Raw genomic sequence first — 18,500 nt, forward strand, 5'->3', positions numbered from 1 at the left:
TTTGAAAAAGAAGAAAAGCCGAGAGCTTCTCTTGAATAATGAGAGTCAACTTTGTTTTTGTGTTTTTTGATTTATTTGGCTTGGTTGATCCACTTTTGTTTTGATTTATTACCTTTTAACCATGGTGAATTTTGTGTGGTTTATAACAACCAACCTTCCTTCCTTTTTGGTCATGCTTAGGTCATCATTCTTATGTCATCTTCCCATGCTTGTCCTTTTCTTATTGGTTTGATGACATCATCCTCACTAACCTCTTTGATTAGCTCCTAATTACTTGGCTAATGACCGCTGATCTGTTATATGGTTCGCTTAACTTTCATATTCATTTATCGTTTGAGGGATCATACCCGGGATCTTATTACTTGGGTTCCCTTAACCTTTATCAATACATTATATTCCTTTTATGATCCTTTCTTATAATCCTTGAATTTAAATCCTTTTTATCCTGTTCCCTTATACTCAATTCTTTCGGTATCTGGTGGATTTTCGGAAAAATTAAAGTGTTCGAATTTGGATTCTAACGATCTTTACATACACTTATATCCCATATAAAGTACTAATAAGATCTCAGAATAACAATAGAAGAACCTCTACATAGTGTGGCATGGAAAGTTTTCTTATTCAGCATAATCAGCAAAACACTATTCAGAAGGGTTACTAAAAGTTCAAAAATTTTGGGGTTATTACAGTATCACTCCTTTGTACAATAATTCCTGTAGCTAGTTCACCAACTCTTTCATTTCTGCTGGTGCCATTCTATATGGTACCTTCGAAACTGGTTTCGTTCCCGAGTGACATTGCTTCTTCGGCCCGAACCAAGGAAAATAGGAATGATTCGCAACCTTTCCTAAGCAATTTCTTATCCTGAACGATTGTAAGAAACAGTCGCTCTTGCCTCTGTCCCTTAAATACCACTTTCTGTCCACTCTCCGTCTTTAAATACATTATCTTAGATTTACAATTTATCTGAGTGTTATTCTCTCTTAACTAATCCATGCCAAAGATTATGTAAAACTCCCCTAACTTCAAAAGTATCAAGTCGGCTGAAAATTTATGTCCGGAGATATCAATCTCACACTTAGGACAGAATGACTCACATGAATCTTCTCTTGATTCGCAATTACTACATCTATTACCTCATTCAAAGTCATTTTATCACATTTAAGTTTATCAACAAAAGTTTTTGATATAAAGATCTAGTAGCTCCAGAATCAATCAATACCTTAGCTTCATCATTATTCATTAAAAGTGTATCTGCTATCACCTCAGAATTCTGAACAGCGTCCTTCATCTTTAACTCAAATGTCCTTCCTGTTGCTTGCGGAGTTATTGTAGATGGTGGGGGTAATGCCAATACTTCAGCTGGCATGATTGTACTCGTACTCGCCACATTCATCAAAGCCTTGACTGGTCCAGTTGACTTGCATTACCTAGCTATATGTCTAGTCTTTCCACACTTATAGGATGTAACTCCCAGCTTCGACACCTTACACTCATTAGCCAAGTGTCCCTTCTGATTACATCTGTAGCATGTCATGTTCAGCTTATTACACACTCCTGGGTGTCTTTTTCCACAATGCTTGCACTCTGATCTCTGAATTCTATTTTCTCCAACTTGCCCTTGGCTTGCCTGGTTGTCCCCTTTGATTCTTGTCTCTTATTCAAATTTCTCTTCTTCTGAAAATTTCCACCTTTGTGGAATTCAATCCTTTTCACACTCCTATCTTGTGAGCTTCCGGATTTAGACTTCTCTCCATAAAATGGAACCTTTCTCTTCTTGTTATGTCACACCCCCAACTTAAACAGCAAAATAAATATAGCTATTACAATATTTTAAAAGAAGAATACACAACCAAATCCAAGATCTTACAGTTTAGGGTTTGGAACAGCCCAACACTACCAACTATTACATCTGATTACAAATACTGAGTCCTCACACAACTATTATTACTTATTCTACCTGAGCTCGAACATAAGCATCAGCATCACAGGTCTTACGGGCAGTCTGCTTGAATCTAACCATAGCTGCTAGCTGTAATATCAGGGTAAAGCAAGAAGTGAGCCAAATGCTCAACAAGTGCTAACAGTACGACACAAAGCATAAATCGAGATATACTTTTAAGAATGTCAATGGAAAGACATAACTAATGATAACGAGAGATAAACTATGAGAGATGGCATCATTTTGCTTGTATCAAAATAATTTTAAAATCATGTCTTAATCAAAATCGTTTTATGACGCTACGGATTACAGCCGGTGATCAGCCGCGAAGTAATCCCGAACCTCGCTGGGTTCTAAAATATTAACGGGAATCCCTTAGGCAACTTTTAAGCCTAATATAAGTGTGGAAAGGACTCGCGTCTCAGTCCAGATCCACTATTCAAAGAAAACATTTATCCCTCTTTGGGACTGAAAAACCCACATTTTATTTATTTCAAAAGCTGATGCCGAATTGTAACAAAATCTCTTTTAACAGTAAACATTTTTATTAAGGGAATATAGATCAACTTGAAACACGGGAAGTATGGTACTAAATCTCAGGGCCATGATTTACAAAACTTTACTCTATTAGGGTAACCAAAAGGTTTTCATATGTCAGAATTTGGACAGGAAAATATGGTGAGACTAATGGATAATATGAAGGGGTAATGCCAAACTGGGCTCAAAGCAATGGTTTCTCATCAAGGTACAGGTGATGGATCATTAAGAAGATAAGCTTCACGAATACTATGGGTGTTAAGGTAATGATCTCTAGCTCAGGATGTATGTATATATCAGAATTGACAAGCTTTAGGATAGGAAAGAGGGTATCAATCAATGAGGAATCATGTTGGTAAGTTTCTGACTATCAGAGTTCAAGGTAAGGTTCTATAGGGGTTCAAGTATCAGGATGAGATATCAATACTTAGGAATCATCAGCATGCTAATCAAGAGGATCAATCAAGTAATATAACAACTCTTTATTTTATCATGGCATTTAACTATCATGAAAAGACTTTTGAACTACTTGCAATACATACTCAAGGGTTCATGGCATTTCTATATAATTCAAAGATAAGCGAAAGATACGCTTGATTTAAACATATCAAAATGACTCAGGATAATTGCATCGATATATATGAACTGTTTATAGTAAATATGAAGGTCAAGTTGAATCACTTGCCTTGAGATAGGCTGGTCTGGTCTGACTGGTAGGAGCAACAACTGGAGCTTCACTCGACCTTTATGGCAAGTTTTCCCTCGTCTCGAGATCCTACATAAATAATAATAATCCTCATTATAATATATTCTCACTAACTTAACCTATTTATAACTTGAAATTAAACACGGATGGCACTTAGGCCTATACGCACTTAATTTATATCCACCTTTATATTTCAAATGTACACACGTAGCCACATAATCACATATCGTATATTAATATCAAATAACACCATATATACCATAATGCAACACTAGGCTTGGATGATCTCGACTCACCACTTAAGTCACTTGGTCGCTAAACTAGACATAGTCTTCAAATTTTGGCTTCCTAACTCGATGTGCCTTTCCTAAATTATCCAAAACCTATTGACCCTCACTTGTGTCTTTTGCTCTACTGACCTTATACCATCTTACAACTAAGGTGGTCGACCTAATACTCACTTCTAAGTGTTCTAAAACTATGTGATAAGTGAAAGTGCTTACTGGTGCAAATTTCAGAATGTCAACTATAGTTTCTTGAGTGCATTAGACACTCTTAAACTACAAGTTTTCCTTCAAAACTTTTACAAAAGACTCTCCTGACCTAAAGGCATCTCACAATCTTGATGTGGCTCAAGGGCCTGGCTTGGGCCTTCTTGGGCCTAAGCTAAAAGTCCAAGGTTCCCCTGCTTTTATGGGCAGAAAACGCCCTGACTTGAATTAACTTGTGACACATGGTTCTAACTCATATCCTATGAAATATGGTTGGAAAAACTTCTCTGACACTCCCTCTAACTAAGGCCCAATTGGGACTAATGAGGGCCTACCCATGACATGGTCAAATCTCCCTATTTCTAAGTTGCAACAAAACTGTCCCCTGCTGGACAGATTTTGTTATTCTACTTGTGCACCTAACCAAATGACATGCAAACCTCCAACTAACTCCTCAATCCTTTTATATACTCCCAATACTAACTTCTGGTAGCTTGGGCCTCAAAGTGCACATCAATGACATGGTCAAAACTCACTCTAAATCTCAGGGTACTAAACTGATTTTCTGCAGAAACTATAACTCTCATTTTCCAAGGTTTTGACTTGACAAACTCAACTAACAACAACTCAATACTTAAACCAAGACTTATACATGGTAATCTACTGAACTAACTCCCTTATTCTCAAAATAACCTTGGTGAGATCATCCTTACCTTAAGTACAATTATGGCAAAACAAGAGAATCTACACTTCACAAATCACAAATCTTCATGCTTTTGAAACAACAAGGTATGCATTTTTATAAAAGATAATCACGAATTATTACCATGCAACAAGAAGCATAAATCAATATTAACACATTATACCTACTGAAATTAAGGCTTACTAACAAAATCTTTCCAAATGATCAAAATCTTACAACATTCTAAGAGAAATCCTCATGCATGCATGCCTTCGGGTTTTTCAAACCAAAACAACACATTTTCTACATATATTCCATCTTAAAATTGACATGCAAGCCTAGCATAAGGTATACCTAGGTGATCACTTAGCATGCAAGGAGTTTTATCAAATTTTTACCACAAAATTCAAGTCATTATCACATAAACATGCAAGAATTGATCAAAACAACAAGAATGATTTCAAGGATCATTCATTCGGCTCCCATATGGTCATAGCTGAATGAAATGGATGGAAATGGCCATTAAATCATCAAGAGTTTCCTTCTCAAGACTTGGCATTTATCCATTACTTGTAGTCCTCTCAAAACAACCTTAAATCCATAAGAATCAAGATTGTATTTTGAGTTTCACTAAAACCTTTACATGCAATCCTTAAACTTAAACTTTCTACTCAAAACTCTTTGAAATATATATAGACAACATGTAGGGAGCAAGATTACTTGAATATAAGATGGATGTTTGAGTGAAAGAATGGAGAAAAGAAAGGGGATGGGGGCTTCGGCTATAGTGATTGCCGAGAGGGAGGAAAAACCGAGAGGTGAGGGAGGAGGGAGGGAGGAGAGAGTGAGGGTGGAGTGTGGAGTGGGGTGAATGATCACAACACTTTGTACTTTGGGTTTTTATGATTTTGATTGATTGAAATAAGTGAGTGGAAATGAGAATTGACAAGATTACCCTTCCCACATACTAGGACCATTTTGCATGCAAGGACAAATGAGTAATTTGGTTAGCAAGATGAAAGTTTGTGGGGTTGTAATTGTCCTTTTTAGCCCTTTAGTTGAATAGAAGAGAGTTTGCATGCAAGGTTATTCATGTAATTCGATAAATATAACAACAAAAATTTATAATGATTTATTTTTATAAAATAAAATACAAGTTCAAAAATTATAAAATTTATACCATAAATTAACTAGGATTTTTAGAGACTTTATAAAATCATTTTCAAAATTTGTGAACAAAATACCTTTTAAAAGAAATTTTTTCCAAAGCTTAGAATATTCCTTATAAATCAAAAATAAAGAAATTAAATAAACTCTTGCTTTGAAAAATCATATACTACACAAAGCAAATTTATAATGCAAAAATTTTCACTCATACTAGCGTACAATCATTGAATATATTTTCATTTGACTTTAATATAATACCAACAAATAATATTACATAAAATGCTGGTCGTAACATGTTATCCTTTTCTTTCCTTGACTGTATCCCATTACTCTCAATCAGAGAAACTTTATGTACTATTCCAGCATAAGTATCAAGCTCGAACATAGCCACTCTATCTCAGATCCAAGGCTCTAATCCTTGTTAGAATCTATTTGTTTTCTCTTCCTCAGTGTTGGTATACTTCGTCACAAACCTTGACAGCTCCGTAAACTTCTTCTCGTACTCCAATACAGACATACTTCCTTGCTTCAATTCAAGAAATTTAAGCTCCATCTGATTCTGCATGTACTTAAGGTAATACTTTTCCTGGAATAGCCTCTTAAACCTCTCCCAAAAAACCGGATGATTTGCTTCCATAGCTCTCACTGAATCCCACCAATAGATGACTTCATCTTTTAGGAAGTAAGTAGCATATGGCATCTTCTGATCGTCTTCTAGCTGTACCAATTCAAAAGCTTTTTCCATTTCCTTAATCCATGTGTTAGCTATTACTGGATCAGTGGTATCATGAAATGCAGGTGGATTCACATTCTGAAAAGCTTTGAAAGTGACAATTTATCGAGGTGGTACTGGTGGATCAGGTGGTTGGTGTGGTTTACGGTTATCTTGGTTTTCGAATTGTTGTTGAAGAGTTCTTTGTTGTTGAGCTATAGCATTTGTTTGCTGTTGTAAGGTTTCTAGCAATCGAAGAATATTAGGATCTGTGGTAGAAGTTATTGTTGGGTTCTTCTTTTTAGGTGGCATGATCCTGAAATAAAAGTTATATCAAAACAGGTATGAATAATACAAATAATTTCAAGGTTAGGGTGTCAAAAGTCATTATATTCATATATACGATCGGGTTTCAAATTAAACAATAAGGGTGATGCATATAAAGGCATAAGAATAATTGAAAGCAAATAGAACGATAATGTATAATTATGGAAATTAAGGTCAAGGTACATCAAGATCGGAATAGAGTCTGAATCTAGGGATAACATGCTTATTTAAAGGAAAACAACAGGGAATTCTACAAAGTCCAACAATACAATGACATGAGAAGTAGATAATGGAAAGAACTAAGACTCCACTTCATCAGAACGGGGTCCGACAGTCTTCTCCTCACGAAGCGTCTTCACAATACACTAGAGCTCGTCCGCAACCATTTGGATAGTATACTTGTTGGTACGGTCTCGGTGCGATGGCATCTCATCAAGTTTAGTGTTGACGTACTGAACCAAAGTCTCAAGTCTTGCAGTCATCTGCTCCTTAGGCTTCCCTCCATAATTTCGGCTGTCCGGATACACATTCTTCAATCGCTCTAACAGTCGATCGTACTTGGCCTGAAGCCTGTCGAACTCACGCCTCAACTCAGCATACACGGATAAAGCAATTGTGTCGGACGGTTCAGAGGATGATCAGGAATGTGCCCTTTGTTGCCAAATAATGCATATATATATATATATAAGAGAATTATTATTAGCGGGTGACTCGAATAACCTATACCTACACTCTCGTATAATATTCTATAAACCTATATACATATATAACCTATTTGGGCTGTCCAGGGACTCTAAACCGTAGCTCTGATACCAAAACCTGTCACGCCCCAAATTTAACAAAAGACACTATACGAATTATTACAATAGTTAACAAAAGGAAATAAATACATCTGAATTCAAGATCTTACAGTTTAGGGTTTGGAACAGTCCAACACTATTAACTATTACAACCTGATTTTAATTTTGAGTCCTCACACAAAACGATCACTAATCTACCTGAGCTCGAATATATGAATTGGCATCACAATTCTTACGCGATGTCTGCTTGAATCTAACCATATCTGCTAGCTGTAATATCAGGGTAAAGAAAGTAGTGAGCCAAATGCTCAACAAGTGTTATAATATACATAAACAAAAATAAAAGAATAACAATGGAAATGAAAGATTCAACAATATAGTATCAAGAGATAAACTTTCAGGGTGATGGCATCTTTTTCTTGTAATAAAACAATTCAAAACCATTTGTTTATCAAAAACCATATTATGACGCTACAAATTACAGCCGGTGATCAGCCGCGAAGTAATCCCGAACCTCGCTGGGTTCTAGAACATTAATGGGATCCCTATGCAACCTTTAAGCCTACAAATTAAGAGCGGAAATGACTTGCGTCTCAGTCCAGATCCACTATTTAAAGAAAACATTTGTCCCCCTTTGGAGCTGAAAATCCACTTTTAAGTTTTATTATAAAAATTGAATTGATGCCAAGTGACGGTTAAACTATTAAACAATGAACATCTTTATCAAGGGTTCTAGATCAACTTTAAATCCATGATCAACTATACTGATACCTTATCAAATGGAATCGCAAAGTTTCTATTCACAATGAATTTGACAATGAGGTTTAACAGGGTTGTTGGATAGTATAAAGGAACTAAGTCAAACTAGGTTCAAGGTAATGATTCCAGATAAGACATAGGTATTAAAATATAAAGAAGGTGATCATCAGTTCAAAGTATAACAGGGTATAATGTTTTAGGGGTAAGAATAGGGTTATCAAGCAATCATGAACAACTTTAAGGAATAACTAACTTTTAGGTATCAAGATAAGGTTACTGAGTATAACTTGCACAGGGTTCAACATCATAATTACTTTGGTATACTAGCATGGTATGACTTTTGAATTACTTGCATGGCAATCTCCAAGCAAAGTTAAACAACTTGCAATAGATACTTGAGGGTTCATGGCATTTGCATATAATACGAAAGATAGATTTGAAACCACTTGGATCATATATACATATATATCAAGGTGAATTAGAATACTCGCATCATATATAAAAGCTGGGCTAACACACACTTGCAGTGTAAACAAAAAGCTAGGTTGAAATACTTGCCTTGAGAAAGGCTTGACTTGATTGGCAGGTGGGAGCAACTGGGAGCTCTACTCGACTTTAATGGAAATTTTACCCTCGTCTCGCGAGCCTACACAAAATAATAATAACCTCATTATAATATATTATCACCAACTCAACCTATTTATAAACTGGAATTAAGCACATTGGCACTTAGGCCTATATACACACACATATTTACTATCACCTTATAAGCATAATAGTTCACATAGCCGCATATGCTCACGTAACACATTTAAGTATATAATAATATATCAACACACTATATTGCATCACTAAACTTGGATGATCTCACTCCACTTACTCAAGTCACTTAGTTGTGCTAAACTAGCCAAAACTCTTAATATTGACCTCATAACTCGAAGTGCCTTTTCTAAACCATCAAGTTCTTATTGACCCTGACTTAGGTCTTACACTCTACTGACATTAAACTATCTTACAACCATGGTGATCAACCTAGGTGTCACTCGTAAGTGTTCTAAAACTAAATATGAAGTGAATGTGCTCATTATAGTGATTTCAGGATGATACCAATGGGTTTTTGAATACAATTAACACCCCTTACACTTCAAGTTTACCTCCCAAACTTTTACACTAGACTCTTCTGATCATAAGGCAACTTCCAAACTCGGTGTGGCTCAAGGGCCTAGCTTGGGCCTCCCTAGGCCTAAGCTTAAAGTCCATGGTTCCCCTGTTTTCTAGACAGAAAAGTGTCATGTTTTTCCTTAACTTGTGACACATGATTCTAACTCAATTCCTATGAACTATGGTTGTAAAAACACCTCTGACACTCCCTCTAACTAAGGCCAACCAATGCCTAGTGAGGGCCTACCCATGACATGGTCAAAACTCCTCGTTTTTAAGTTGTAGCAAAACTGTCCCCTGTTGGACAAATTTGGTATTTTCACTCTTGCACCTAACCAAACAACCTAAAAACCTATAACAAACACGTGAAATGTAAAGTATACCCCTTTTACTAACTTCTGGTGACTTGGGCCTCAAAGTTCATTACAATGACATGGTCAAATCTCACTTTAAACCTCAAGATACCAAACTGAAAATCTGCAGAATCTATTGTACCCCTTTCCACCATGTTTCCTACTTGACAAACCAAACTAAACATCAACCAAAACCCAAACTAATCCTCAACCAAAGCAACCTACTGAACTAACACTCCCACACACAATATTGGCTAAGTGGAGATCATCCTTACCTAAGGTGCAATATAGCAAAATAAGAGTTAACACAATACACTAATTACAAGTCATCACACTATGAAAATAACAACTTAAATCCTCCATATATATATGAATTAAAATCACATAACAAGGAGCACTGTAACGACCGGGAAATTTACGTTGTATTATATCATATTTGTAATAAAATATGTGAATAAATATGTCAGTTATGTGTGATTATCTGTTAAACCCTAATTGTTACGTGCTACGTGTATTCTGTATCATTTCTGTATTTTTAAGGTATTTTTCAGATGTTTTATATCGTATTCAAAGGTTTCATTTCAAACGTTTTGCAACCCAAATAATGATTTTAAAGCCAGTATTTCAAATAAAATAATGGGCCTTATTTTTCATCAAACGGCTTTTACAATCGCAATATTCTGAACATCTAGATATTTTATAAATTTTCTCGTTTTACGAAAAATGACTTTTCCGGGCCCCATTGGGTGTTAAAAACCCCACAAAAATCACATTTTTATTTTTATAAAATTATAGGACTTTTATTTATACCGTTTCTTTGTATTTTTGAATTATTCACAATTTTTGGGAATTTTTGACATATATATTGCATATATAAATATTTATAAATTAAATTTTAATACCCAAAAATTATGAAAATTAGGGCCAAATATTTTTATTAGATGTATAATTAGCCCCTTAATTTTATTTAGGAGTATTAATTTTTCAGCTATAAATAACCTAATTATTATTAATTTAATTAATTAAAATCAGAAAATTCAGCAAAATCCCCAAATTCAGAAATTAGGGTTCTTGAGTTCTTGATTTCAAGCAAAGATTTGACAGTGATTCTGATCTCCAAATCAAGCATGTAAGTACTCGTTGCAAAGCTCTTGATCTCTACTTTCTAATTCTGTTATCAATTTTGAGTTTTATTGCTTCGATTTTCAATTCATATTTTTAGGGTTTATAGCCAAATTGGGTATTTGCAAATCGTTGTGTTTTGGTTGATGAAAGTGATATGAATCGATTGCCCAGGTTGAGTAGATGATGATACATATTTTTAATTATTTTTTCTATTCTCGGATTAGTGAATTTTATTTTTGAATTTCAACCCGTTTTGAATTCGGGTTTTTAGTTTGAGGAATTGTTTGATGTTTCTGTGGCCACGAGCGTGTAGACCGTTGAATTTCCAATCGTTTGACACCAGTTTCGTGTATTTTGGGTTCGATTTTTATGCTCGCCGGATTTTTTCGTCGTTGCCGCCGTGTTCTTCATTTTCCGGCTGTTGATCGACGAAGGAGGACGGAGGACGACAGGAGGAGGTGTTTGTGTTGCTGTGGAACGAAAACCCAGAGAAAGCCCTGTAGAATCGATCCTAAATCATGTGTTTTCGTCGTGTTTTGGCTTGCCAGATTTCTTCGCCGGAACCGGCTAGCGGCGCCGGATTCTGGGCGTGTTCTTCGTCGACCCGAGTCGACCCGGTTTCGACCCGGGAAACGACCCGGGTTTGATCCTGAAAACCTAACCCTGAGCCCAAATTTTGTGTTTCTGGTTATTTTAGTAATTATTCTATTTTTCTAAAAATCAGAAATTAGTTTTAGTAATTCTTAAAATTTAATAAAAATCAGTTTTAAATTTTTGAAAACTATTATTATTAATTTCTAAATTATTTCATTAATTTATAAATTCGAATTTAATTATTTAACTAATTATTTGATTATTTATCTAATTATTTATTAGTTATCTAATTAACTAATAATTAGATAATTAATTAGTAATTAGGTAATTAATTAATAAATAAGGATTAAATAATACGATTAATAATCCGATAATTAGTTAGTATTACGTGTAACTCGTATCTATACGAGTAGTAATTCGATAATTAAAATTATTATTCGAGCGATAATTATTCGAAGAATATCGTAATAAATATTCGTATCGTATAATTAAATATCGATTGAATCATAGAAATTGTAATAATAATCGTAATAATTCAATAATTATACAAGAAAGATGAGTGACTCGTATTTACACGAGTAATTGATTGTTGAGTTCGATTATGATTCGAATAATTACTCATTTATTCAGTAATTAACGTACCAGTTAATGATATCGATTATTTATTTATAAATAATCGATCTAATTGAATAAATAACGATAGGTTGTAGATATTTGTAATAAATTGTGATTAATCCTAATAATTAAGGATTAATTATTTTAACTTAATAAATAATTATTTATTTGTTATTTATTTATTAAATATCTAAAAAGTGATTAATTATTTTGATAATTAATCACATAATTTTCAATAAATCATAACTTCTTCGTTTTAACTCCAAAAATTATAAAAAAATTATTTTTGACTTTGATTTTTTCTTAAATAATTATATAAAAATTATTTTAGGATTTAAAAGGTTGTAATAATTATTTATATTGAATAATAAATTGAATTATCAGTGTTTAATTGATAATAATTCAACCGTTAGTCCGATTCGAGTGAAACGAAAGCCATTTAACTCAGAAAAATGAATTCTTTTTATTAAAAATAATATGAAGACCTAATTTCTTCTCGAAATTAGTTGACTTTATTGATTGCTTGATTATCAGTCGAAATACGCGCCGGAACGAGTCCGAAAAATTCGGAAAAATGGGAAATGAATTTGAAGGTGATCAACGGAGCAATCAGCGAGTCGATTTTGATTCTAAAAATTATTTTAACTATCAAAATGATTATGTGCTTATGTGCTTATGTGTATTATGTGGTTAATCGAGTCTTACTTGCTTATATGTAATATAAGAGTCAGTTATAAGCGCATGGGTAGATAATAGGAACGAAATGAAGTCAATTCAAGATGCAAATTGAAGTACAAGATGACTTAATCAGTCTATTTTGCTAACAGAAGCTAAGCCAGCAAGGCAAGTCAAGTAAGGGATAGACAAACGTGATTTGATTGCAGTAAGTCGCGCAGAAGGCAAGTTTCTCCTCTATTCTATTTTTCAGAATAGTGATATTCTCTTCAGATTATTATTACAATTGCACTCTTTTAATTCTCTTGTTCATATTTCATTTCACTCCTTGATTTATTCTTTTCATTTGAATTCATTATTCATATTCCAATTATTACTCACAATTATTGATATATTCTGGTGATTAGAATATACCAAAGCATGTCGATTGTTCCGGTTGCTATTCCAGGGACTGGATAATACTACTTTTGGGGATTAAGTTTACTTAATCCTAAGGACCGGGACATAACCGGATCCTAGAGATGGGCCGTAGTGCCTGGGTGCCCGAAGGGATCTATATAATGAGATATAGATCTGCACTGTATCCTGGCTGATCAGCAGGGTATAGTTGCGAACTTGAGTCCAGTTTAGTTCATTTACATTCGCCAGTAATGGCCTTCTTTCGATTCTTATGAGGTTATATCTTTACAGATATACCCGGGTTACGGATTCAATTATAATGCTTTAGCACTGTTTATATTTTGTGGACTTGTTGAGCAATTTTGGCTCACCCATTTTGTTGTTATTCACTTTACTGTTTTCAGTTAAGAAGGAATATGAAACCCATCAGGACACGAGTGGTAAAGAAGCGGGTCAAGCCTCGGGATCCTCTCATACCCAAAGTGTTGATCCCAATTCAGGAAGAAAGCTTTGAGTTACCCGAGCAGGTGGAGTGTTGATAGATAGTATGGGTGTGTTTGAATAAAAGCTGAAATTAGTTTAAAAATAAATTAGACAATGGTTTGTAATAAAGAGAGTTTGTGAGATTTTAAATGTTGGTTTGTAATAAAAGTAGTTAGTGGTTCTTGTTTTCATACTTCAACCTAAAAAGGTCCTGGTTAGTGAGAAAGGGGTTTAATTTCATTTCTTTATTATTCATTAATAAGCTTGTACAGATTTGGTGATTAGCTCGTAACCCCCAGACTTATACCCCGGGCCTGGAGGGCGTTACAAGCACAAATCATAATTAATATCATAACTCAACTGAAATTAGAGATTATTAATAAAAATCAATCCAAATGATCAAGAACTTTCGAAAATCATGAGTTGGACCTAAGCATGCTTTCGAACTTACAAGATAAAAACAATATGGTTTCCATATAAATTTCATCATAGCATCAACATGCAAGCCTATCATTAACCATAACTACATGATCACTTAGCATGCAAAGAGTTTTATCAAGTTATTATTTCCAAATTCATGTTATTATCACATAAACATTCAAAAATCAAACAAGGCAACAAAACACCATCCATTCGGCTCGTAACAAGTCATGTCGAATGGATTAGGGTGAAAAAAATATTTGCATAAGTGTAACACACTCATGTCTAGCCATTCTCAACCCTATGATAATATATCTCATGGTGAAGGCCTCAGATTCACAAGAATCAAGGGTGTTCACTTTGAGTTTAACAAAACACTACCATGCAAGATCAAAACATAAACTTTTCACCCTAAACTCTTTGGATTATAAATGAACCAAGATATAGAAAATAAGATTACTTAAGTGGAAGGTGAATGTTTGAATGGAAATGAAGAAGAAAGGGGGTGGGGGCTTCGGCAAAGGGAGGAGCCGAGAGAGGGATGGCCGAGAGAGAGGAGAGGGAGGAGGGAGAAGAGAGGTGAGGGTGGAGTGTGGAGTGGAGTGATTATGACAACTTGTATTTGTTTTTATGGTTTGATTTGATTAAAATGTGAGTGGAGTTGGAAATTGACAAAAACAACCTTCTAGCAAGCTTGTGTCATTTTGCATGCAAGGATAAAGTGGGAGTTAGTGGGGTTGGAATTTCCAAGTTTACCCTTACCTTGTATTGGGATCAAAATGCATGCATGGGCAACTAAGTAAATTGTAAATTAAAATTCAACTAATTTATATAAAATAATTTATATAAATATAAATGCACTTCCATAAATCACAAAATATATATCATAAAATAGCTTATGATTTTAGAAATTTAATGATATAAGATTTGAAAATTTTTTGTTAAAAAATTTTTTAAAATCGATTTTTCATATAGAATGATTTACACTTAATTTCATTTAAAAATACTAAATAATAAGATTTTTCCCTTTTAAAAATTTTGCAAGAACTAATACATTAAACACTTAATTTATAGGCACTCAACATAATAATCACCCACATTTATAATTTCACACAATTTAAATCTCAATTATAAATACACAATTATATATATAAGATTTAGAAATACCGGTCGTAACAAGTTATTGAGTTTGTTTTGTGTCAATTTATTGGGCTTGCTTGTGTCTAACTAATATTTTGGTTAGATTTATGTTATTATTATGTAATATATATGTGTATTTGTTTTATAATTTTAATAATCGTTTTTTAAAATTTGTCTTTGTCTTTTTGGTTTTATTTTCAGGATGGTAAGAGATTTAATGGGGATTCTCATATTAGATTTAAAGCTCAATTATCAACCAAATTTTCGGATTACAAGATAATGTTGAAGATATGCGAGATTATCCGCGCAACTATCAGACTCTAATTTATACTTAGTTTTGTATAATACTTTTTAGTGGGTACTCTTTTCCCTCATGAGTTTTTTTCTTAGTGGGTTTTACTCTTGAGGGGTTCTAATGAGGCTTAACTGTGGGTTATCTGATCGGAAATTAAAGTGATATTGTCTAAGTTTCTTGGAGCACTTGCTTGCTTTTGGTTAGATAATATATTTTGATAAATGAAGGAAATTCTGTCCATCCGGATTCTATTTTTGATCTTTATCGATGGAAATATTTATATTTCTGTAAAAAAATATCCAATTTAAACAATAACCAAGATGGAAGGTGATGCGGCATATAATATCCAAATGATGCAATTGTTAGTTGCTATGAAAAGAAACACGTCTCTTGTAAATCCGGGCCATATAACCTTAATTGCAAGATTTGAGTGAGAGGCGTTTGGATGCATCAGGGAAAAGTGAATTGGAAATAAAAATGAAGGGTATGGGAATGAGAATGAAATCGAAAAGTATGGTGGGTTTGATTTATCCACCAAAAGAGAATGGAGCTCCCATTCTCCATCATGAAATTAGTAATCCAAACACTTCGAAATATTAATCATATATATTAACCATCAACCAAACACCCCCGAATCAACTCACACAGCAGTTACTTCAATGGCCTAATGAACAACCCTTCGATCTCGAACCATTGTCCCGAATATCGGGTTCTTTATCTCGTGTTAAGGCTAGACTTGCTCAACTCGAAAAGATTGTTAGTAACCAGAACCTTAATGCTGAGAGAATTAAGGCATCTTATCTTTCTAATCTTCTTGTTGCACGACTTCTTGACGTGAACGAATATTTGATGCAAATCATATCCCAAAGATGCAAATCTTCTTTCTAATTTTGTTTTAAAATATTTGGATCGAGTTAGGCTTCATTTATTAGTGCGTCATATGTTTGTATGGTATTGCAAATAACTAATTTAATTCTTCATTGTGTGTTCTTTCATATATGTAACTCGTGAGGATGGATAAAATGTAATTGAACTGCTCTATGGTCGGAAGTTGTAGGGATTGGGTTTATTTATGATGCTCTATGGTTGGAAGTTTGTAGGGAATTGGGTTTTTTTATGAAACAGGTTACCTAATGGCTAAATTGTGTGTCCGACATCTGTTGATTAATTTTTTTACTAATGGCTGGGGTGAATATAATGCTGCAAGATAATTGGTTAAAGATATGCCTGACATGGTTGGTGTTTAGTTGAATTAAGCTGATTCCCTTAATACTTTTAGTAATGTTAATAGATTTACTGAAGATAATTTAGGGACAACTGTGTATTTGGTGCGGTTATCTTGTCTTCTGTAGCAGATGCTAATGAGGTGCTAATACAAAACCCAAATGTGAAATGAATGCCTGCTTCTAGATGTTATAAACATGACTTGCCTCGATAAAGTAATTCTAGAATATGCTGATTCAGAAATTAAGACTTTCAATTTACTAAATGACCTGGAAGTTATTTTTCACTTGAGAGTGAGAGTATTAATTGATTAGCTAATTGTATATAAAATCTAACATCTACCATAAGAGCAAAGTGCTGCAGCTACAGGTTGTTCTTTTGTTTTGTGATCCACGGGAACTGATGAGAAGTGTTATTTTTGTGTTAAGAATTTGAAAAACCTATTAGTATGTAATGCATCCTGGTGCACTTACTAGTGTTCAATAGATGGTCCAAATGGGGTAGCTCTATGTACATAGGATTTGTCTATGCTTATTAATACTTACATTTAAGGATCTGATCCAAATGCAATTTTCTTTGTTACCACTCTTCCTTTCCTCGTGCTATAAATTGTTGTATTTGTTTGTTTAAACGGCTATGATTGTTGTTTCTACTTGCTATGGTTGTTGTTTATTTGCTACAGCTATAGACTAGTTCACCTCCATGGTTGGTGGTGGCTGTAATGGATGTTTGAGACCTAATTATGTTGCTGATCTCAATGTAGCTGGCCAGCGTGCAACAGCTGTTCTTATGTACATGTATATTTATACCCTATTCTTTGTACCGTGGTTACACTGGTTGACTAAATCTTCCTAATAGAACTTATTTTTTTCTGAATAAAAGCATCAGTAGATTATTTAGACATTATAATTGCTTAGATGACAAATTATATTGTTTATTCCTTAACGTACCATATTACATTATAAGAATATTCAAACCTGAACTGTTATTGATATGTTTTGTCATATACTAAAAACTAATTCACTTTATGGTAAAGTAATTTGTTTGTATTACCCTGAAAAGAAGAAAGCATATGAGGGAAGGGGGCCGGTCTACAACAAACGTTTGTTGTAGACCGGTATACAACAAACAGGTTTTCCACCGTTGGATGGTGGATCTAACGGCTGATAATTAAAACAGCACCCAATGGACCGCGGAAATTTTCAGCGGTCCGGAGTAATTACCAAAATACCCCTCTGCACGGACCGCGGAAATTTTCAGCGGTTGGTGGTGTTTTTTGTTTACCTAATTCTTGGCAAACGCATACTCTCAGAATAGATATACACAAACACACAGCCGCAGCAGACACAAACACAAACGCAGCAGCCAGCAGCAGGAGCAACACCCACAACAAAGAATATTTTGAGCAAAATCAGTCTTCTTTTTCACTAATCAAGGTATGTAATCGATATCTTAATTGTTATTTACAGTTTTATTCATATAAACTAGTGTTTTTTCCTTGTTATAAATCTGAATTTGTGTATGTAATATCGATTTTAGGATAAATTTGTGTTAATTTAGAATTAATTTAGTGTATAAAATTGAAATTTACAATTTTAATTCGAATTTACAATTTTAATTCGAAATTTTAATAATCGAATTTATAATTTGAATTCGAAATTACAATTCTAATTAGAATTTTTAATAATCGAATTTATAATTATAATTCAAATTTTTAATAATTGCGTATAAAATTAGATTTTTATATTATAATTCGAATTTGAATGTAATGAAAAATCTGTAAATTCGAATATTAGTGCTAAATTTAGTGTTAAATTTAGTGACAATTTAGTGATAATTCGAATATTTAGGAATAAATTTAGGATTATTCGTGATAATTTTAGTGTTAAATTC

This window comes from Apium graveolens, chromosome 7 (genome assembly GCF_009905375.1).
Source record: "Apium graveolens cultivar Ventura chromosome 7, ASM990537v1, whole genome shotgun sequence".
NCBI lineage: Eukaryota > Viridiplantae > Streptophyta > Magnoliopsida > Apiales > Apiaceae > Apium > Apium graveolens.